General features: G+C 33.3%; 1 long non-coding RNA gene across 1 annotated transcript; it reads right to left on the bottom strand.

Moving 5' to 3' along the window:
- Nucleotides 1-3602: 3602 nt before the first annotated feature.
- Nucleotides 3603-5672, bottom strand: LOC113756229. Its single transcript, XR_003465877.1, has 3 exons — nucleotides 5598-5672; nucleotides 4887-4957; nucleotides 3603-3821 (listed from the first exon to the last, which is right to left on the bottom strand). It is a non-coding gene; the product is annotated as an uncharacterized LOC113756229 (long non-coding RNA).
- Nucleotides 5673-6484: the final 812 nt, after the last annotated feature.

The following is a 6484-nucleotide window of genomic DNA, read 5'->3' as shown; positions in this document are numbered from 1 at the left end:
GTAGTAGGAATAGTAATAGCGGGGGAGGTATGGTACAGGTAAAGTAACAGAGACAGAGAAGAAAAGTAAAAGCAAGAAGAGAGGGCAGAGAGGAGGCAGGCAGCAGTAACATTTCAAAAACCCGTACAATCTTCTCATGATCCAGCCACGCTACTGTTGTGTTCTTCAGTCACCAACTCTTATAAAGCTTACACCAAAAAACAAACAAAAATAATCCATAATTTTATTTTATTTTTGATAGTACTTACTCCTACTACTATTACAATAACCATGATAACCATAACCAATTGGTTTTCACCTTTTAGTTGGGCCATCATCCTTAGCAGGATTACTACTTGCAACTCTTGAGAGCCTTTGAGCCCTTTTCCTTTTACCACTTGAAATTAAAAGTCATATTATATTATTAACAAGAGGAGAAGACCCCAGCCACGACAAAAGAGAGAAAAAAAAAAAAAAGAAACCAAGGACCGCTTCTTTAGTTTATGGACCCCCAGCCATAAAGGCAGCATAGTTGCGGCAGTAGCAGCAGATGCAACAGAGAGGTGCAGTGGAGAGCTCAATAAGTAGAGCTCGCATTCCTCTACAGAGCTGAGCTCAATAAGTAGGCCTCGCATTTCGCGAATGCGAGCTCAATAGAGCTGAGCTCGCATTCCCCAAATGCGAAGACCCCCTACGGAATGCCTCATCAAAATCACCCCTTTTGTAGAATTTTTTTAAAATTCATCACAAAATTAGAAATTTCTCGGCTAATCAGGTGGCGGATACTCTGGCAAATGTTGGGGTAGCTCATTCTCACCAGACTATCAAAATATATGAGCATTGGACTGATTGGCCACGTTTGGCTCGTGGGGGATTTCAACTAGATTTCATTGGATTGCCTTCTATTAGGAGGGTGAACAAACCTTAACTCTAGAAACACAAATTGTTAAAATATTAGCCCTTTGTATCTCGGATTATTATGAATAAAAGCGCGGGTAGCGTCCCTCCCCTTTGCCGAGGTTAGCCAAAAAAAAAAAAAGTTTGAAAATGATAGAACTAAAAATATTAATTTCTTTGTTTTATGTGTTTTTTTTTTGGGTTTGTCTTCTATTGGTGCCTGTTTCTTGCATGTAGTTAGTCATAAGTCTTTTTTCTTCTTTCTTAAGATCAAAAAATGAAATTTAATATGTAGATTTCCAACTCATGTTTAGTTTCTAAGCATACCCTGATAAAGTTGCTTTCATGTTCTTCACTTACTTTTGAAAATCACCCCTAAAATTCTGTTCAAGTTGGACATTGACTTTAATAAGTTTATTTTCCTAATGTAACACTAATCATACTACTACATGGCCTCAAAAAGAATAAAAAGGCTTTTGACTTAAAAGAAATAATGTAGTAAAATTGATCTAGAGTTATTTCCTTGAAGTAAAATTGACATAAAGAAGATACTGAAAAAAATGCATTATAAGGAAATAAAACTCCAGGATCCTTTTCTTTCACATTTAGTATTTAAAATCATAAAAACAAAGAATATATAGTTCTTAAAAATCAAAACCAAAGAACTTATAATGATTCGAATAAAATAGAAGATAGAAGGTAAGAAAAACTATTCCTATGCCGATTTTGTAAATAATAGTTAGGTTAGATCCCTTCTTTATTGCTCTTATCATTGTATTCTAATAAGAAATAAGGTGTGTCTAATGGGTGCCCATTTCGGCACTCATTAAAATATATTTTAAATGTTATGTTTTTTGAAATGTAAGATTAATTAGAGAAAATATGCAAATACAAAAGATGGTAGGTAAACTTAAATAGGAAAAGTATATAAATGCAATAGAGAGTAATAATTGATAGTATGTGTATATACATAGTAGGATATGTAAATTTTATGGATGTTAATGAGTACCCAGTAGGCACCCATTAGAAGAACCATAAGACATAATCAAGGTAGGTATTAACATTTTTTCCTAGCCCAAATAATGTTTAAAAGTATATTTATTTTTGTAAATATAAAAAAGCATTAAAAATCTGTACCAGCGGTTCAAGGAGTTTTGGTTCCAGTCTTGCTTTCAGAAATAGATGAGCATGCCATCACAAACTTGTCCAAAATACACCTATCATTAATTAATTTTAGTTCGGTATAATCTTTTTTTTTTAAATTAGTCTATTTCTATCATTCCAAATTCTTAAAGTTATGAATCGATTACTAATTACGAAATATTTGTTTCTTTCCTTATTCAACGGATCGTAAATTTGTTTAGTTTTCTTGCTCTCAAGTATATTTCCTTTATATGAGTTCACGTAGTAATTCTTCCACTGAAAGAATTTTATTTCCGTAAGGAGTTCAATTTCCAAACCTCTTTAATTCTTACAAGAACGTTTTACAAGAAAATCGGCCTTTTATGACAACAAAAGTGGTCATGGAAAGCCAAAAAGTCGTCATTATATGAATATAGTGACGAATTTTTCTGTTGTCAAGATTCTATGTCACAAATGGATCCATGTGACAACCTTTTGAAAGTCGTCATAGATTCTTGTTATTTAATGACGAGGAAAAAGTCTTCACTAACGAATATCATTCTGTGACGACTTTTCTTGTCATTATTTCACCTATATTTTTGTCATAAATGTAACAAAAGTCATCACAAATTTGAAATCTACAGTAACAACTTGAACTTGTCACTATCAATTCTATTATTCAGTGACAAGAATAGTCGTCACTAAAGGTTGTCACTGTGCTTTGTTTTGAAGAGCTGAAATTGATCATTACGAATATATCATTGCCATAGCATTTCCAACAAATTATAGCAAAACATTCAATTTGACAAAAGGCAAAATTAACCCAAAATGAAGCCACAAATTCACATATATGGCCATAAAATTCTATAAATTCATCAAAACAGAAGTCAACCAAAAATATTGGATCCCAAAACCCACATAATCAGTTCAAGCACTAATAGTCAATACATATCCTTCTCAAAAAACAGAGTACTAGATTTCTAAACTAAAGCATAGACTGCAGCACTAACGTCAGACTTCAACCATCTCTATCGTCATATCCAACAGCCTCCTCATGATCAATATCAAGCTGGACTGCATTGAAAATAAAGCATTATATGCATTAGAATAGATTGTAGTTAGAAAATATGCTTTTACAACCTTACATTACTGAATTTGAATGAATAGTCATACAAAACAAGACTCCAACTACTGTCAACTTGATAAGAAGTAAAAGAATCGGTCAAAATAAAGTTTCAGCTAAAATAAAGAGATCATTAATTATTTCCAAACAGCTTATTTGTTAGACATATTTGCATAGCCAGCAAATTCGAAATATAAGCAACTAACAGCATAAATTGCCTAAAGTATCCTAAGAACAAGAAGCTGACATCAACTTTAGATTATAAGCAACTGAGAACCAACAAGTTTAGAACCATCCATTTATCATTTGAAATGATTCCCAAGGCATTGCATTGTGATATCAGCAGCACTCTTAATGTATCACAATCAGATTTCCAGAAAACTAAGAATTTTTTAATGAAACAGTAGTTGCAATAGAGAATGGAGACGGGGAGAACTTGTGTCTTCACCTGTATAGGAGTTTTTCATTTGCCTAACTCTTTCATTTGGGCAATCAAATCCTCATATAGCCCTCTTGTTTGAAGTTGCTGCTCTGCAAGTTCTTAATCAGCTTGGAGTAAAACTAGTTGCCTGGATAGAGCTCTTTTTTTGCATCTTCCAACAATCTAATGAAGGTATCGAGTTCACTTTCATTCACATTTAACCTCTCTCCACTATGTTCTTTCCGATTGAACCAATTCCCCCCTTCCATTGTGCAGTGCCTATGTCATTGAACATATCATTTAAATCTTTAGTATCACAACCAATTATCTATGCATTTTTGTCTAAACTAATACAAGGATTCTAAAATTTAAACACAAAATCATCGACCAAAAAAGTAGACAGCTTGGCTAATTAGTTTAGGTATCTTGGTTTGGTTTTTTGTACACAGATACTTCAAATTATTTTACAATTTGAAGTGATATTTACTTTTCAGAATTTCCAATGCATCCTGACCATGTTTCTTGTATATGCTTTCTTTTTGAGTTTGCAAATAGGGCGTAAGTGGAAGTAAGAGGACATAGAGGTGCTAATCCTATTTTTGATGAAATTGCGGTTACAATTAATCTAGCTTACACATGATCATAGACAGTGAAATGTTTATAAATGAGGGCATTTTCTTTCTTTTGTCTTTTGCCTTTGACTAATCCTATTGTCTTACATGATAGTAGTCTTGTACCACTATTATATTGTAATCTCCTGGACTTTTTTCTTTTGAGTGTGATATTCAATTTTCGTGAACCTTTTTTTTAATTCCCCTTATTTCATGTCATCATGTAAAATCAACAATGTGAAGTCCTAGGTGATCATGAAGTGGGATAGATTCAGCTACTACTTTTGGTTCTCGAGTTTGTGGTAAAAATAACTGAATTCCAATATATAACTCAACTTTGACATCTATTTCCAGGTAAAAAACTGGAACGGAAGGATTTGTGACTATTTTAAAATGTACAGAACATATTAATCTGCTTGTCTGTCAACTTTTTGCTGTCGAAATCTTTGAATATTATGGATATTTTTTAAAAACAAGATGCTTAGAGCTACAATTCAGCAAGCAATTGGCTAGTTGAGTTTTGACTGGACTATAAATAAAAGGAGAAGGGCATATACTGCTTTAGAAGTTGCTTTGGTTGATCCTCTTACTAATCAAGTTGTTAGTTCTGGGCCACTAGCCTCTTCAGAGATCGAAATTGTTGCTCTTAAGGGAGATTTCTAGGGTATCCAAGGATGTAATTGGGCATCTAAACAATTCAATAAAAATATTGTTACTGAAAAGGAAGACATACCCGTCAAAAATGAAGAATTCCCCAAGACGAAAAGGAAAAGGCCCCTTCTTGGAGGAAATATACTCTTGAATCTGAGCAGAGGCAAATGTTATGTGAAAAATATCAAGTTCAGGCATTCCAGCCTTTGGATGAAGCAATGCAAGTTCAAACTTGGGGGGGGGGGGGGGGGGGGAGCGCAAGAATCCCTGGTACTTACAGTGGAATACGAGTAAAAGAACATTAAACCAACCTCAAGTTCCTCGAGTCCACAAACTCAAATCACCTCCAACTCCACAAAAGGATGAAAAAGCAACAATCTTTGTTGCTTTTACCAAAAAACCAAATCAAAACTGAAAGCGTTCACCCCTTAAAAAAAACTCAGATTTCAAATTTCATAAAAAGCCAAAATGGACTAGCTCGTTTATTATTCTTAGCTATAAGAAATAGCACTTCCAGATAGACCTAATGAATTTGACCAAATTTTGCCAGAACCCAAATCAAGATTCACAGCACTCTAGACAAAAATCACTAATAAAGAATCAATTCATGAAAATCCAACAAATCTATAAGAACAGAACAAAAAGGATTCAAAACTTGCTCAAGCTTAAATCGGAGACTAACAAGATTGAACCTAAAAACTAAATCTGACAAGAAGCAGGAAGGTGCAACTAGCCATAGCAACGAAAATATGTACCATGCATTGCAAAATCGGACACAAAATATTGAAATTACCTCAAATTATGCCTTCAATCCATAACATAATAAGCTCATCCTAACCATGAAGAACTTTTTAACTTTTCAATTGACTTTATAAGGTAGTAGAACTAAAACGACTTGAGTATGCTTTGAAATATCTTCGAAGACTCAAAAGGGTTCCTGGCAAACGGGAAAAATCAGCCAAGATAACTAAAATTCAGCAACTAACTAACCCAACACTATGAGCTTAAGATTCTAAACAATATCACCACGTACAAATATCTTGTGAGAACCTCGAAAAAAAAAGTGCTTACATATATATATATATATTCATCTAGGTATATTCCAATTGCATATTGATTCTTAAATAAATCCTATCTCTATTCCTACTTGTTTTTAAATAAGTACGTAAAAATAATTTTCATGTGCAAAATAATATAATTTGTGCTAAACTATTAAATTCCTTGGCTTTATTATATTAAATTAATATTTCGAAGGTAAATTATTTCGTTTATTTAATAACTAATTTCTCCGAATTCCGTTAGCTAAACTTTAATCGTTAATAATGTTCAAGGTTAATAGGAACCTTAGTACTAAGATGCAATCGATAAACTTTAGATAAAATTGATATAAGTATACCAAGTATACTTAGGACGTAAAAATTTCCATAATTGAACCTTTGCGAAATTAGTGCATTATTAGGCATTTAAATTTCATTTGGGATAAAACTTTGGAGTTAGACTAGAATTTAGAACGTACGTGGATATTAGGTGAAGATGTGAAAAGACTAAAACACCCTCCACTATCTCACAAACAACCATGCAACCCAAAACCATTCTCGGACAACATCATAGCCAACCTCTTCAATCGGCCAATGTAAATTTTATCCACTCCAACACACAACCTCACTCACACTCAACCGC

The sequence above is a fragment of the Coffea eugenioides genome, unplaced genomic scaffold (assembly GCF_003713205.1).
Source record: "Coffea eugenioides isolate CCC68of unplaced genomic scaffold, Ceug_1.0 ScVebR1_2101;HRSCAF=3068, whole genome shotgun sequence".
NCBI lineage: Eukaryota > Viridiplantae > Streptophyta > Magnoliopsida > Gentianales > Rubiaceae > Coffea > Coffea eugenioides.
The sequence above is the reverse complement of the archived record's forward strand: the minus strand, read 5'-3'. Positions and strand labels throughout refer to the sequence as shown.